This window comes from Cygnus olor, chromosome 14 (assembly GCF_009769625.2).
Source record: "Cygnus olor isolate bCygOlo1 chromosome 14, bCygOlo1.pri.v2, whole genome shotgun sequence".
NCBI lineage: Eukaryota > Metazoa > Chordata > Aves > Anseriformes > Anatidae > Cygnus > Cygnus olor.
This window is the reverse complement of record NC_049182.1, coordinates 17,538,468-17,556,303: the sequence shown is the minus strand read 5'-3', so window position 1 is coordinate 17,556,303 and position 17,836 is coordinate 17,538,468. Positions and strand designations below refer to the sequence as shown.

Here is a 17,836-nt window from a genome sequence, read left to right as displayed (position 1 = left end):
ATAAGTTCAAAATTTTTAAGATACTAATTTTAATTACTTGGTGTCACTTTTGTTTTCATTCCCACTTTGTTTCATGTGGACATGTACTACCAAGTGCAGAGTGTTGTTGGGGTTATTGACTTCAGCTATGAGACTTGAGTTATGCTCGTGGTCAGGTGCCTCGCCAGTCTGTGGCCAGAAAGGCTGAACCTCCTGGAGTTTAGTCCTTGGTTAGTAATACTTATTTGCCGATTTTTTTTTGTTTTAATATGTACTGTAAACTCCTTCAGACCAAAACAGATCATTCTTGTTACTCAATACTTAAAATGAGCTTTTGATACTGAATATCATTGGTATGTGCAACTCTAATACAATTATAATGGAATTATAACTGATAGAGCTAGCTTAAATATAGACATTTTACTCTCTCTCTCTCTCTCTCTCTCTCTCTCTCTCTTTTTTTTTTTTTTTAACCAACACAGGACAAAATTTTACCTCAGAAACGTTGATTCTTATTTGGTTTCCTATTTGAACACTGGACATTTGGACAGCTAGTCCAAATAAAACTTGGATTTCCGAAAAGGACTTTTTTTTTTTTTCAGTCTCTAAATTGATGTTGCTGTTCTAAAGAAAGACTGTCCAAATCTAATGAAATAACAGCCCTCGGGGGGAAGCAAAATATTTGTCTTCTTCAATGGAGATTATAAAGTGATGGAGTTACTTTGTTCCTAGATAACGGTGCTGAGGACAATGAGGTAACTTGTCCCTTCCTAGGGCTTTCAAGGAACTGTGATGGTACAAATAATAACAAATCAAAACGCAGCTTATATTAAAACACAAACCAAAAATGAATGATAGGTGCCTATCAGATTGCTGTACCTTTGCTACAGAACTAACTCTGACAGGATATGGAGGAGGAGGGTAAAAATAAAAAGAAGGTGAGCTCTTTACTGCAGAAAGTGGGCGATCACAGTGAACAGACCTGAAATCAAAGTGACAGGCAGATAATGTTCATTTCTCCCACATGGCCATAATTTGGAACAAAACACAAGAAGTAAAAACAAAAAACACTACAGAAAAGCCATATGGCATTTGGAAGGAAACACTTAATGGTAGTAGCACAGGATTGTATTCTTAAAGGTTCTTCATTTTCAAATGTTGAAGCTGAAAGATGAACCTTTACAAGAGTTTTCATGACATCAAGCAAGACCTTCGCATCCATTTTGAAATCATGTAAGGTTTTTGTGGCAGTTAAATGGAGTCAAACACTGCTAAATGTATTAATCAACCCTATACTGAATGCTGAATATTCATTTTCCTGATCACTGGTATTTGCCAAACATTCTTGTTGAAAATGGATGCTAAGGGTTTTACTTCATTGTGTGTAACCAACTGCAAAAGAGACAGCATAGACTCTATTTCCTAACTTTCTAGCGAGGTTACTTTCTTTTGTAGCTTCAGTTCTGCTAGTTTACAGCCTTCTCAAGAACATGAGAGTCCTGTTCCAGGTGTAGCAGGAAACAAAATTGTAAAAAAATGTAACTGTGATGCAATGCAACTGTGCAAAAATGCAAGGGGTCTTCCCAGATATACCCACTGATCTGTGCAGTGTCCGTACTTAGCCCATCTGTGTACTTCTGGTGGCATCCAGCCTGGCTGATGTTCTCCTGATGGCCTACTGACAGCTAAACTTGGCCCTTCTTGGGCAAGACTTCATCTGTTGGGGAGGAGGGTCTCTGTGATGTACTGTGTATAACTGTATATAAAAGGTGGACAATTTAAATGTAATTTGGCAGGTATTCTTCATGTGATACGCTTCAAGCAGTTGGAATCTGGTTTGAGCAAGGCTGAGATTAGCTATTGGCCTGGTTATAGGGTTAGAAGGCATGTGCTAGGAGCTGTGACATAAAACGTTAGCTGATACTTCTGTTATGGTGAACATATTCCTCTGCTGCTGAGCACAAAGCCCTGATCTGGCTCTCTGAAGGAACAGAAAGCTTCATTTGGAAGTCCAAGTGCAACACTGGTGTTAGGTGATGGTTTTGTGGAAGACCATTAGGTGGTTGTGTGTTTGGATATACCATGCTTCCAATGATATCAGTCTTTTAAGAGAAGTTGCAATAAATCTGTTACACCTTAGATCCCAGTTACAGGGGGGAATCTAAAATTTATTGCAGTATATGAAAGCACCAAGTCTAAATTAAGAGAGATTCATTCCATCCACCAATTCCACTAACAGGTTTAAGGCCTTGACTTTGCATAGTAACAAGATTATAGAAATGCCTGAAGGACAATTCTGGTGTAAAACCAAATGTCCCCAAGTGATTTAAAGTTGAAAAAAAAGATCCTTTCATCTTATTATTAATTGTATAATTAATGCATCCTGTGTACTGATAACAATAATGCCATGTAATTAATTTTTAAGAATTAAAACCTTGCCTTTATCCAGTCTCATGGTCCACTTTCATGTTTATAGCTGTGAATATAAATCCTCTTATCTAATTATAACACGACTGGTTTCATTGTTCAAAATGAACCGGTTTTTATTATTTATTATTTTATTATGTTATATTTTATTTTATTATATTAATTATATGCTTTTCTATATGCTTTGAAGAGACTAAAGAACATAACATTTTATGGTTTTGATAAGGTGTGATATTTCATTTGTTTTCTGTGTCTGTTTTTGTCTTCCATGATTACCCATTTTGTTTACAAAAAGGCTCAATTAGCATTTGAATAGCAAGCCAGAGAGCAGACAGGTTGAGAATTCTTATAGAACTAATTTGGCAGGCCTTCTCATCCCCCCCACCTCTCTCTCTCTCTCATAGCTTTTTCTTTCTCTCTAATCAAGCTGCAGTTATTAAAGCCAGAATAAAAGAACTGATTTTCCATTACACTGATGCATGCTGAACAGTGCCTTGCTTTGCTGTTTCTTTCAGCTATGCTAATTGGACTCAAAGGAAATACTTAGTTTATAATAGCAAATGAAGAATTCATTAAATTCTAGCAAGGAAAAAAGTCAAGCAATGGAACTGGACATTATTTTTTGAACACGTCCTCCCTTTCAAGGTACTTATCTTAATACTTACTTACAAATAGCAACAATATTATTTAATTTTCAAACCTAATTACTTGGGGAAAAGAAAATTTAGAATCTGGGAAAGGAGGGGGAGGTTTCTTTACAGCAGCAGATCTGCAAATTCAAAAATCAGAGTGGGCAGTTAACTTCAATACAGTAACACAGGAGCTCCTAAACAAAAAACAAAACAACAAAAAAAACCCTGTACTGCCATGTCTCCAGTTTCTGTCTTACTGCCCCTGGGGTAAATCAGGAGTGACTGCATTGAAATCAAAAGAGTTACATTGACAAGAAAAGTCTGCAAAGCCTGAAATCGCACAAGAACAATGTTTTACACTAGATTCCCAGAATTTTTGCCTCTGGTCATAGCTGTATGTCTCATAAGAATTGTCTGGCTCTGATTCCTGACACACTCAGATACAGAAAATGGGGGAAACTGATTCAGTATCTTGTGATTTTATTGTTGATCTTGTGATTTGACAATGGAAATAAAGCTTCTCAATATGAAATATTACTTAAAGTTGAGATTCTCACACAAAACAAAAAGAAGGCCTTCTTGATTATGAAAAAATTCTGTCTAAAACAAGGGTTCCAAAGTCACAGTCTTAAGAAATACCATGTTTTTAGGCTAGTTCAGTGAACATCTGGAAGAACTGGAATGCTTGAGCTAGGTAGGAGTGATTATTTGAATATAACAGAGTCTTTAGAACTTGATCCAAAAAATGCCTAGCTATGTGAGTAACCACTGACTTAAATGAAGGCTTCAGCTGGGTGAGTTCAGGTTGCAGACATGTCTAGGTTATTGGCTGAAGTGGGGTTTTAAAGTGGCTCGTGACTTCTAGGAATTGGCAGAGAGAGGTGTGTCTGGGTTTTTTCTTCCAAATGCTATTTAGACAAGATAATTTCTAGGAAACTGGGTAGCTGAGAGTCTGCATTATCACACAATGGCTTTATGCTGCTGTGCCGTGACTGCCTTCATTAGAGGCAGACCTAAATTACGTGGGTGTCAGAGCAGCCAGAATCATCTTCAAGATCTGAAATCTCGGGTTTTTTCTGTGACTCCACAGAACTAAGCAGATCGTCCTCACTGATCTGTTGATTCATTGGTGTGTTACAGGCTATACAAATTGAAGTGCTTTTACAGACAATGTATTATCTGAATCATGCCTGGATAAACCACAGATATTCTGTAATTCTCCCAAGAACTCCTCCCAAGACTACTTTGATTCTGTGAAAACCTGAGGTTTGCTGATAGAACTTGCAGTTGCAGCAGCTGACTTTGCAGGCTGCTGGAGCACAGGCAGGCAGTGTGCATTGCTCAGAGAGGTGGATTTACTCTTAAGCAATGGAAAGCCCTATGTGTACCAATTTTCAGCAAATTTGCGCCTTTTGCTTGCATACCCTAAGAGCATAGCTAGATCTCAAATCTACCTGTGCACACGGAATATGAAAGGTCATTTGGCACAAGGCTCTGCTTTGCATGCAGAGAAGTGCCTTCCACACAGGCATTAGTCTTTGTTCTGGGAGCAGCGTGTGCAGTAAATAGTAATGAATTGCAAAACTAAATGAAGTGTGTGCTACATTCCTTTGAAATGTCCACCATTATCCCCCCCCAGCCTTTTTGTGTATTATTTAACCAGCAGGCATTCCTTCCCTTAATGCACTCACCTTGGGTTCAGTTCCTAACCCAGTCCTGCTCATGCCCAGGGAATAGATGCTGCAGGTACTTAGCACTCATAAAACAACGTTTGCTCCATTTAGGCAGCTAAGTTGCAGATACCCAAATTGTGGTCATTGCCTCAGAAAAGGATTTGTTTTTTCTTATGGAAGCACTGCTCTGAGGGGTACAGTTTGTCTTGTACCATATGAACAAGTGCCTCACAGGGACTGAAGACAGGCCCACATCCCCTTGCTTAGACAGGACCTTTTTTCAGTGTATTGAAATCTGAGACAGAGAGATATTTAAGCACCTTGCTGAAGGTCTGTTTGCTAGTTTGTGGTGTGGTTCAGAATCGAAGATCTCTTCAGTTCTGAGCAGAAGCCGGGTTGTTAGCATGGCAGTACCAGCACTTGACAGCTGAAATCAATAAAGGCTGAGTATTCTCGTGTTGCTGCTGTGTGCAGTGTGAGCCAAGGACTGAAAGGTCTCTGTGCTTGTGATACATGAGGAGTCAGTCGCTCCCTCTGATAGGCAAGTGTCTGTGTCATCTTTACAGCCATCATCAGTGGGGTTATTGCAGCAGAATTACTACAGTATGGTGGTTAAATCATTGAAAAACCAATACCTTGCTGTTCCTAGCATATCACCGTGACACTATAATAACCAAAAAAAGGTGGAAGGGGTTTGTGGACAACTGGCCTAAACCCCTGGTATCTGCAGAATACTAAAAATGCCAATGGAAGCCTGAAGTTGAGGAGTTTTTGAGCCTGGGTACTCGTTAGTTGTTTTATTTTTCAAGCATCTGGCTTGAAATTACCTGCTTGTGAACTCCTTTTCAGCAGACTCAGTTATTTCAGATCCTCAGTGCCAGCCTGGCATTAGTTCAGAAACATGGAGGCAAGGGGGTTGCGAGTGCATCGCAGCCTCTGTGGCATCTGGCTTAGCTCCTGCACACCTCACTGCCTGGAGTCGCTGGTAACTGGGCACACTGATGCAATCACCACGTTTCACTGCCTAGAAGAGAGTGAAGGAAGTGCCTTTATCTGCCTGCCAGTTGTTTTATGTGGTGGTTTGTCCCTTGTCAGTGATGTGTCATTACTCTTTTTCCAGCTTGAATCTTTACATTGGTACCTTTCATTAATTACCCAGTAACAGATCAAAGCTTGAATTGTTGTCTAGATGAGTGCAGGCAAATCCTAGCCACGATGAGGCAGTTTAGCCTGGGCAGATCTAAACGGGCTGCCAAAATCCCCTTGCCAAAAAGACTGCATTAATAAGCCTTATTGCATTAAAAGGGGGGAATGAGAGTTGCTCACTCCTGCTTGTGACCTGTGGTGCAGCGGCTGCGAGGTCGGCAGCCCCTCTGGCTGTACCGCGGCTGTGTGGGACGGGGGCTGCAGCGCTGGGGCTCGTCCTGCCACCCTCTGTGAGCTCAGGGCCCTGCCTACCTCCCGCTTCCCTCTGCTGCACTCGCTCAGTTTCCCTTTGTGCTCTTCTGCTCTGATTTCTCAGCTCACTGCATTCTTCCTCTGACCCTTTCTCCTTTTCCCCCACGGCTCTTATTGCTCTCCGGCTTTCCTGCGGCTCCCCGAGCTCCTGGCACCTTTCTGGCCTGGGCTGCTCGCTGTGTCCCTGCAGCAGGGGCACCGGCACATCCACATCGTACCCACGGCTCGTCCCCAGCCCCTCGTGTCTTCCACGTCACGCTGCTGCTGTGTGTGCTCCTCACCCTGCGCACACTGCAGGTGGTGTGCGGCAGCTGAGGCCAGAAGGAATCAGTGCCTTGCCAGAGAGGGATGCTGGACGGTAATTGAGACGAATAGGAAACTGTTAGGTGTCTCCAGAGGGAAATAGTCCCACTCTTCGCATTTCCTAAAATACTTGTCTGTGAGTCACCAAGAACTAATCACCCCAATGAAAATTTGATTTACATGGATGCAACTTAAATTTATTTAAAATGAAAGTATGGTTAGGTAAATCTTATATCAGTTATTTTATTGTCATATTCTGTATGGTTAAACTATACTACACATATGAAATCAGAATGTAGATTATGTATTTTTATATTATGTTTACAGATAAAATAATGCCTTTACAGAACTGATCCCAATCCAGCTTTTATTTAGATTAATTTCTTCTTATTTTTAATGTTAAAACGCAGATTTTTAACCTGACAACATTTTATTTTTGTCCAGTTTCAGCAGCAGGTGACAGAAAACATGGCAGTTTAATACAAATGGGTTCATTTAGGATACATAAGTGGTATGTTACTGCTGAAGGTAACAAGCTGCTTGCAAGCAGCGCTGTAGCCTGTGTGAGCTCCAGCACAAGCTATAAACCAGCTTCTTTATGGCTAAAGTATAGCTGTGTAATAAGGTCACTGGTCTACCCTTTGGGATTGGGGTTGTGAACCCTTTTAAATCAGAGCAGGAAAGGAATAAATCCACCTGCAAAACAATTTTCAGCTATTGTACTCCAGGGAGGAGCTTAGTCCCACAGGACGAAATTTTAAAAAGTATTTTAGGATCCTAAAAATGGTCTATGGTATTGTGAAATGTCTCTTAGCACCACTGTAGGCATCTGAATAACCTTCAAAGACTGGTCATGAAGAAGAGACCCGTGCCCTTGTGGAAAAGCAGCTGGAGGCCAGCTGTCTGAAATGGCAGTTGAGCACTAAATCTTATCACAGACACCGAAATCTCCTGAGGCAACTATTTGTGACTGGTGTTTCCTGCATTGTCTTGCAGAGGAAGTTGTTTTAAACAGGTACATAATTTTTACTACTGCACTTTGCTGTCTCCCCCATTGCACAGCTGAATATGCAGAATGTTACTCCAGTTAACAGTGATGCCACCAGCCGGTCTTCCCGTGCAGGAGGTATGCTGCTTACATTTTAAGCCCAAGAATTGATTTGTATTGCTTTGAATCACTTGCAGGGTAGCCATGATGATAATCAGAGCAGTCTGTATTTCTCCGAAAATGCATACAAATTTTGACTATTTTTATTTATAGTGTGAAAATGATCTGTGGGATTGTTTTTTTTTTAGCAGTTTTCTAAACAAGGGGCATATTTGCACACTGAGGATGAAAACAAAAACAAATAAACAAAATGAAGTCTTCCCAGATATATTTTTGTGAATTTGTTCAGGCTGAAAACAACAACTAGAATAATGATTTAGATAAATAACAAATCCTCCCCAGCCTTTCTCAACAACTCAGACCAAACTCTGATTGGCAGCTGAAAATATGGAGGTCCATTTTCTCATTATCGGTCATTTCTCACTGCTCTGCTTTCACCTACAAACTGTAAGATGTCTTAAAAATTCCTGCCCTTAAAAAATGTGGAATTCCTTTCTTCTCTCTTGAATGCTGGAAACAGCTGGAAAACTCATGACAGGCTGTGCTCATGTAGGAATTTTATGGTGGTTTCATTTCATGAATTGCAGTTTTATTAAAAATCATGGCAGTCAGATAGAAATACCCATACTATAAACAACCTTTGAGGAGTGACGGAAGGCTACCTTCCATCATTAGATAAGGGCTCTGTTTTTCATATCTAGTCACATCTAATTATCATCTTGACAACAGTAGTTCCTTAGTAGTCTGTCATTAATTAACTTGAACTTTTCAGGGCTGTGGTAGGACTGAGAGAGGGAGCTTAGGCTGTAAATATGGAACCCACATTTTGGAATCATTTTCTTATTCAAATGCAGCTGATAGAGATAAACAACCAGAGTTAGATCAGTTCAAAGTCTGAACATGCAGGAAGGAGATGTTAATTTGAGAAAAAACATGGACTGTTTATCATTCTTGTTATGAAATACAGAATAGAAGGGAAGGAGGAATCCTTCTGTAGCAGTTCTCAAGATACAGACTAAAATGTTCAAAATTTAGGGGGAAGGTGCAGTCAAGTATATGTTGTAATGTGAATTCCTTTTTCTGAAGTGGAATGCACGCAAGCAGTGCTACACAGATGCGTGAATATGCTGAATCTGACCGTAGATCTTGCGCTTGTAAAGTTACTCACATGCATTTTAGGGTGACAGCTTTCATCATGATGCCGACATCTTATGCATTTGGTTAATTTTTCTGCCATTGATTTTAATGCAGTTAGTTGCAGTGGTAAAATTAAGTATGTGAAAATGTTGGCAGTGCTGTGAGCTCCATAATTAAGTCCTAAAGTTCATTACAGAACTTTCCCTTCTCATATGTGAGGGATATATGGATATATAGTGCAATCTTTTGCACATACAGCTCCTCTACCAACATTCAGCAAAACAAGACAACAGAGATTTCAATTACCTAAGGACAAAGTATGCTTAAGTTAAATCTGATTGTAAGTAAGTTTCATTTCCATCAAGTCTGCTGTAGCCTGGGAGGTTTTCTGATCACTTATACAAAAATGCTGATTAATGATCATCATTTACAAATAAATGTTTTGCCTTCAGTGCCAGTGGGAAAAAATGCTAATATTTATTGCTTTCCAGCAAAAGGTTTTCAGCAGGTCTGTCAGCATAACTAAAAATGCTTTACAGTGTTAAAGAAGATTAAGCTGACAGCAAGCCATTTTCTGTTGTCACATGAACAACCTTACATGAGGTTTATTTGTTGAGTCGAGTGAAAATTAATTACATATATCAAAAGAAAAAAGTGTTGATTTAATTTGAAGATTTGTTTACCTTTATTGGAACAGCCTAAAAGCTCTTTTCAAGATTAAGTATTTTAATTAAGTGAATTTATAAATTAAAGGGATTCAGGGTCATTTTCTAAGGCAGAGTTGTTACAACTTTAGAATAAATATTATTAAAGTGTGTAATTAAGTGACAATTAATTATCAATCCCAAAGCCGATTGTATCGCATAAATCTCAATATTGTTTGCTGAAGAGAAACACCACTGAAATAGTACAGGCAATACTCATTATTTTAAAATTTGTGTTCTCTTGAAGACTGTGGAAAGGAGTTATTTTCAAGTTTAATGCAAGCATAGTTTCGGCTACTCCTGCGAAACTGACAGATGGTAATTTATTAATATTCAATAGAATATAATAGAATAGATAAAAGCTAGCAAAAGTTTGTTATAGCAGTTTCTCCTCCAGCAGTGGGTAGAAAAACGATGCTGGCATTTTATCACGAGCATAGGAGAGTTATATGATATTGTTCTAAATAAATTAACTTTTCTGTCACAGAATGAGAAAACAGAATTATTTCTGGTTCTAATTCTGTGTTCTTCAGATAGAAATTCCCAGCTGCACAGACCCATATTGAATTTGTTTCAGATATCTCCTAACTCAGGCCTCTGCGTCCCGGTGTGTCTGAGCCAGCGCTGCGTTGCGGTGTCACCGGCGGGCAGCTGAGCACCATCCAGCTGTTGGCTCACTTCCCGCACTGCTTGGACAGGGAAGAGAATTGGGGGAAAAAAAGGGAAAAACTTGTGGGTTGAGATAAAGACAGTTTAATAGGACAGAAAAGGAAAGGAAAGCAATGGTAACAATTATGATAAAGGAATATACAAAGCAAGTGATGGACCACACAGTTGCTCACCACCCACTGACCAATGCCTTCCCTGGGCACCACCCCCAGCCATTACAGCCAGCAAGGCACCACGTGGTGCGGGCTGTCCCTGAGGCCACCCTGGGCCAGCTGTCCTGGTCCTGTCCCCTCCCTGCTCCTGGAGCACCCCCGGCCTCCTCGCTGGCAGGGCAGCAGGAGGAGCTGCAGCGGCCTCGGCTTTAGGGGACACTGCTCTGCAACAACCGAAACATCCGTGTGTTATCAGCATTATGTTTCTCCTAAATCCAGAACACGACATCGTACCAGCTACTAGGAAGAAAATGAACTCCATCCCAGCCAAAAACAGGACACCCTACTACAGAGAAAATGTGCAGCCCAGACTTAGACTACTACAGTAAAATCCAGGTTAAGATGAGGCAATGCTTTCACTGCCTTAGACATAAGTCATGTTCCTTCACTCTGTCCAGACCACTGACCCTGAAATTCTTTCCTCACAGCTCTTTTAAGGCTGAGGAAATGCACGGTGCCTCCCCACCCCAGCCTGTGCTGTATTTTGGTGGTTGTGGCCCTTTGCTGTGAGGAGAGAAATGTGAATTTTGAATCCATTCAGGCAGAGCAAGGAACTGCACCGGAATCCCCCTATTGTGGGTAACTAACATAAAAATGAGAGGAGATAAGCCTCTAGGCTGTTCTTTAACTGTCTTAAAGAAAGACAGATCTGTGCTCAGCTGTGAGATAGAAGCATCTCTCTTCTACATAGGGCTTGTAGAGACACTTTCTGAATACACAGTGGTATGGTATTGACAGCTTCAGAACAGAAATACAGATGTAGCCAGTTACTGTGGTCCAAGTTAGTCTCATTTTTTCAAGTTTAACTTTGGGTGACTTGCTCAGTGTTCGGATTGTCCTGAATCCCATTCTGAGGAGCTGAAGGATGATCCCAGGCACTGTACAAAGAAGAGAGGGAGAAATTTAGATTTCAGTCTGGACACCAGATACCTAAAAATCTCAGTGCACTTTGAATTCTCTCTTCGTAAATTGGTATCACAAAAATTGCCTGCATCTGAGGTAGTGTGAGAATAAAGATAGGGAAAGATTGTGAGGTGCTGAGGTATTAAAATAATGGAGGCCACGGAGGGACCACAGATTGATGTATATTCTGAAAGAAATACCTAAAGGAACCTGGGGATAACCCAGCTCCATTCAATCTCAAGAAGGAAAAGAAATAAGAGCTGTAATACAAAGCTGTAAATAACAGAATTGCAGTAGTCATATTCTTTTGTCCTCTAGGCCCTCCATATACTAGTACCATTGTTTGCTTATACAAGGCAGAGTTTTTTTCATGCGGTCGAGTTTGATGGTATCTACTTCAGTAAACTTCACAGGCTACTCACTGAGTTAAGTATATGGTGAAGAGCCAGAGAAAAAGAGGTCAACATGGAGTCAGCAACCATTTTACATCCTCCCAGAAAGGGAGAAAAAATACAGGAAAATACAGAGCAAATCTAACATAAAATGAGATGAAGCAAATCATCTACAAAATGTATAGATAGCCTGAAATAATCATTTAGGTTAAGTTATTTATTAATGGCCATGTGCCACTTAAAAAAAAAAAAAAAAGGGAAGAAAAAGAAAAGGAAAACATAGGAAAACTTTTTTGACTCAAGTGAATAGACAGAAATACATTGTGCATTGTTGTGGTTAGGAAAAACTACCAATAGAATTGGATGTCTTGCAGTCTTTTAAATCAGAATAGGCTTATTTGCAAATTATATATACAAACCAACCCTCTGGAAACATTTTTCATGAGTCCAGCTGCAAGCCTTTTTCAGCTGCCAGCAGCCCCAGGTTGCCATGACCCAAACCTTCATCCTCTCAAGTGCTGGCTGGCTGTGCCTTCTTCCACCCCCTCCCTCCTGCTGGGTACCTTGCCCTCCTTCTACCTTCACAGGATCTCCAGCTGTCTGAAATAGGGAAGTATTTTGCATTGCTCAGCAAGGGGAGGAGAGGGAAGGATCAGTTTCAACGTAATTTACAAACAAGAGTGCGTGTTCACTATTTTTGCACCTGACTGCAACACCTCCTAGAGCCCGTGTGGTGTGACGACTCTCAGTCCTGTCTCCTCTGTCACAGGAACTAGTCGTTCTGTAGCGTGCCGTTATATTTATCTCTTGGCATTAATTACACTCATTCAAATTCTTTCATATCAGAGGAGTTCTGGAGAATTAAAATCCTAATGACTGTCATGCTGCAAGAGTAAAGGACACCTCTGCATCAGCATTTAAAACTGTGGTCGGTCTGTTCTTCCCAAGCCCAGTGTGGTTTCTATTATCTCAGTTATGATTAAAAAATGTCCAGTAGCTAAACACTACCTATTATGCCCAGCCGCATAGAAAGAGTGATTTGGTAACACCATTCTTACTGTTCCTTCTGTCTGCAGTGTAGTTTTCTCATTTTGCTAAATCATAAGTGCTGATGAATTTTGAATATATAAAATGAAAAAAATAAATAAATGAAAAAACATTCCAGGATTTTCTTTATCTCTTATTTCCTTTTTTCTGACCATAAAGATTTTCAAGATAAAAGAGAGGAATTGTATTATATATGATGATATTTTAACACTCCAGCTAGTAAACTGTATTTTGTAACAGATGGGAGGGGGGAAAGAACAGATTAAAGTTCAGAGGTTTCCATGGTAAACACACGTATTAATTATCTTCAAAACACCACGTGTATCAAGAACACAGGGGAAGTATGGAGAGAGGAATGTTTAGTACTAATTTTATTAATTGTATAGCTAATCAAAAGGCTAGAGGTAGCAGTGTGGAGCAGAGTGAGAGAAAACTAAGGGATGACTGCTTCTACAAAGGTATGTTCTCAATTAGAGATCAAACGAAAGAGACTGGTTATGATGAAAATAATCAGTTGGCAGAATTTTAGAGAAAGGACGGTGATATTTTAGCATTAAATAGATTTGTTGCTTGGGCTTCAGAATAGGGGTATGACATAGGATTCTGCAGAGGAAAGGGTGAGCAATCATTTTTAGATTTGCCCTTTTAAAATATACCAAGCTCCCTTTTCAGTATAGATTCGTAATGGGAACTTCTCTTAGCTTCTCCTATATGAAGATTTACAAAGACAAATGAGACAGGAAATTAAAGGATTGAAAAGAAAGCCAAGGTAAGTTACTTACTGAATTCATATTGGAGGGAAGAATAAGAGTCAAGTGGGAAAGACGGGTACTTCCCCAACTTCTCTATTGCTATCACAAACTTTTTAATCTGCAAAGATAATAGAGGAATCTCATTTTCCTCAGACACATTTTCTGGCATTCAGTTTAGAATAGTTCTCTTAACAAATTCCACTTCTGCTTACGATTCATGAGAAAATGACAGAGTCATGATCTAATTAGACAGTGGTTGCAGCAAATATACATCAATATAAGTGAAGCTCTTTTCTAAACAGGTATGTTTTTTGAGCAGAGTCGGGTTAGGTTTGAGAGGAGAGGCTGAGGATTTCTTTTCTTCATTCAAATTAAGAAACAATTCAGATAATAAAGAGAAGACTCAATATAAAATCTCCAGAAGAGTTTGGCTGCTTTATGTCTTTGTTGATTATAAAATGTCTCTCCAATTCCAAAGTTTTTAACTGAAGCAGAAAGACAAATTCTGTAAGACTGAGACTTCTTGTACAGTGCTAAGCCTGTGTTGCTCTCTGCATACTATACAGATCCTCCTAACGTATTTGCAGCATATTTTGATGGTAGGGGCCCATCTACTTCTGCATGTTGTGTTGCTGTAGGTACATAGTTTTAGGTGGACTATTTCCATACTATGATTCATGCTAGGATTTCATAGTCCCTGGATTTTTAGTGTCTGAGACAAAAAGTTTATAAAACATACCTGAGTGTTGACTGAAGTACAGTAGCTATGTGCCAGAATACAGTACTGAGATTATCGTAGCATAGTTTCTAGAACTACATGATTTTATTAGGATCTCATGCTCAGTATAAAGCAATGTTTTCAGCTCTTATGGTTGCAAATAACATTTTGACAAGATGTATCAAATGCAATTAAATATAATTGATAACGTCTTATCAGCTTGCACAATATCTGCTTGAGCAGAGGAAAAGTTCTTTGATCTCATAGTCACCCCCAGGACAGTCCAGCCTCCTGCTGCACATCAAAGGGCTCTCCATACCGCTGTTCGCATCCTCTATTGCTTGGAGGGCTTCAGTTCTCCCTGCTTCTGCCTTGGTGGATACGGATTGTTAGTTTTCAGCACAATTCAGGGGAACACTCACTATTTATGCCTGGATATCCTATCATTGTGGTTTTGTTTTGTTCTTTAAAAAAAAGCCGTGTCACACTCACACATCTAGTGATTTCCAGATATTCTGAAAGTAATGCACTAAAGCATATCTTTAGGCCTAACCTTTTTAATCCAGAATTTTGTTTGAGAGATATTACACTCCCTCTAATCACAGTTGGGAGTTAGAAAAGCTTTGAACTATGTAGTCCATGAAGCTAATTGCAGCCAAGAGTCCTCACTTCAGCATTTCTCTAAACTCTCTTAAATATCTTTGATGCTATCCAGCATACAGTTTCAGTAAGACAAATGCAGTCTGGAAATACTGTTTAATATGTTTCCTTGATGAGGTGAACTATTTAGCCAAACAACATCTTTCCTCATGTTTAAAACCATGCTCAGCTGCTTCCTATTAGATTGGTGCTGAATGTAGTTGGAACTTGTGTATGCTTTAGGAACTAAGCAAAATAAAATGTTATAGTCATTTTCTGAGGTTGCAGATTCCCTCATTTGTTTTGTGCTTACAGAATGAGCTTCCATAAAAGCTTTTATGAAATTATGACTTATGTGTGTACTTCAGTGGAGAAGTTCTGTGTCTGATGGCTACTGGCATTAATATTAGTAGTGTGAACTTCCTATATCCCTCCCAAGTGTTTCAGGTGATGGACCACTACACATTTTTCCACAATCAGGCAAGCTTTTATCTCTTTAACTGATATTGCCATCCATATTGTCAATTGAGGTCATGTGTTTTGTGATATGAAATATTGATTCATTAGCAGCTAGACAAACAACTAATTTCATATAGGTCATTGAGCAGCTATCCGGCAGTAAATGTCAGTACATTATTATTTGCATGTTATAAAACAACCTCTGTAAGTTACTGTTGCATAAGTAAATTCAGAAAGAAAAGATCAAGATAAAGTATTAATATTCAAGTGTTTAAAATTCTCTTTTTTATGTGAGCATGGAAATAATATATATATACAAATACATTTATTTTTATCCCTTAAGAAAGCCATAAATATATATTTCTTTGCCAGATTTTTACCAGAGAATTATATGTGATTTTTCTTTTAACTGTGCTCAAGTCTGTTGAGCATCTGTTAACATTTAAAACAGTGAAGATATGTGAGAATCTTCAAGAAAAAGCAAAGCCAAAACAAAACAAGGAAAGACTTTACTTTCCTCAAGTAAAATAGTGGCTAGTGTATTTTTTTCTTTTCTTCTCCCTCTCTGGTCTTTTAAATGTCAGCACATATTCATCAAAATAGGATAAATAAAATGTTATTGTGCCTACAGTGAGAGGTGTTTTCATGTGAAAAACCACAGCTGTCACACCTTCTTCTTAAGCGTACTTTAGTAAGTACACTCTGGGACTCTCCAAGGTGACACCAAAAGTTTTTTAAATAGAGAATTAAAAATGTGTCATCATGTTGGATATTTCTCTCTCTGAGCACAAATGAAAAATCTTTGTAAAGTCCCTTGGAAAATAATTCATTTTCCTTCACAGGGTATGTCCTAAAAGTTGAAATAATGTGCACCATTTCAAGCAGTGTTTTACCATTGTCCTTGCTATGCTGCAACCAGAAGTTGTCATTGTTGTCTTGAAAGCAAACATAAATCATTGCCAATTTTAACGGCTTGTCTGCATGTATATAGATGTATATCATTTATATGCATGTATATGTATGAACCTCTCAAAAGGAAAATGTGTGTGGTGGAGGTAGTGTAGTCTATGGCCATGTGTAGTTTATTCTGTGTGCTGTATAGATGGTGTTATCCTACATGAGCATTTTAAACGATTTTTAATATCAATACTAGTAGGCATGTATAAAGCTGGTTACTAAACCAGCTGGATTCTAGGAAGTCCTAGTTTATTGTAGCTTGTATTGTTGCTTGTTTTTTATTGTAATGATTGGCTTTGCTCTTCTAACATAGAAAGAAGTAGCTCAACATTCAGTTCAAAGTGATTTCCTTCAATTTTTCCTGTTTAAAAATAATGAAGTGCTCACTGGCTTGGAGATGTCACACAGTAATACCTCACTACAATGAACTATGAAAAGTAGTAACTCAATGTAAGCTGTAATCACTGTGTTCTGCAGTAAGATTAACACTCAGAGCATGATATAAAATAGATTTATCTATACATATAGCATGTCTGTAAAGTGCTTGCCAAAGTTTTTTAATGTACACTGTCCTTGTTCAGAAGTCACAGTTGGTTGAAGCAAGGTTCCTTTGTCTGATTCCTCTCTTTTCTTCCTTTTTTAAAAATCCTCAACACTGCGACATATTTTAAACTATCCCCTTCTTTGGGAACTGTGAATAGTTGAGGAGTTCTTTCTTGGGGGAGACTGTCGCAGGGCTCTAAAAATGTGATGGTTCCAGTATGGTACGAGCTCCTTGGCCATCCAGTTCACCTGATTCAAGTTGTCTGTGTAGGAATAGTACAATTACGCAGTGTGAGATTAATAACTTGTAAGAATGGCTCCTCATTTTTACAGGTCCTCAAATTCATCTGACATCCATTTTAGTAGGATTCGGTCTTGTTTTTCCTCCTTTTTTGAGGGTGTGGGGTACTTTGTGGTCTTGATTCCACCATGCGTTTAGCTCTTGTTTCTCAAGGAACATCTCCGTGGTTAGTGCAAGTCTTAATGGACTTAGAAGCTTTCTTGAGGACCTGTCTAAATTAAAGAATTTCAGCTTCCAAAGCTGGCTTTTCCTCAACAGGCTCCTGTAGTTAAAATCTTCGTAGGACAACTACCTTCAGAATTTCTTTCTCTACCTTTTTTATTTGAAAGCTAACATCTCGGTCTGTACTAGTACTTGCTGTTTGTTGAAAGACCATACGAGTTTATTCTCACTTCCTTTGTTATCCATTACCTGCAAACAACAAGAAATTGCACTCACTGCTTCCCCTTTAAGTTCTACTATTCAATTCTAATGAATATACCACCCACCCAAACCACACACTTTCGAAGAACGAGGATCATAGCAGAAGCAGAAAAATAACCTTTTATTTATCTCTCTTCCTTATCACTGAATGAATTGGAAATAGCAAGGTGCATCTAGCAATATGGAATAAAAAAAAATCTTCAAAAATATCTGCAATGAAGAAAAAAAGATTAAACTTTCTGTTTATTGTCAAAGGTACTTTAGGGAAGTTTGATAGCCCTTTTACAATTTATATTATAAAAAGCCATTGATCAAAAATTTACAAACAACTTTTACTGTAGGAGTTCTGCTCCTTTATGCTGTTTTTTTAACTGTACACTTTAACAAATTCGTCTTGATT

General features: G+C 38.9%; 1 long non-coding RNA gene across 1 annotated transcript in view; it reads left to right on the top strand.

The window, feature by feature from the left end:
• The window catches only part of LOC121078201, a 334,820-nt gene that overhangs the window by 257,267 nt on the left and 59,717 nt on the right, over positions 1 to 17,836 (top strand). The window contains exon 5 of the long non-coding RNA XR_005824491.1: positions 2,922 to 3,051. This is a non-coding gene — a long non-coding RNA (uncharacterized LOC121078201). The remainder of the gene's footprint in view (positions 1 to 2,921; positions 3,052 to 17,836) is intronic.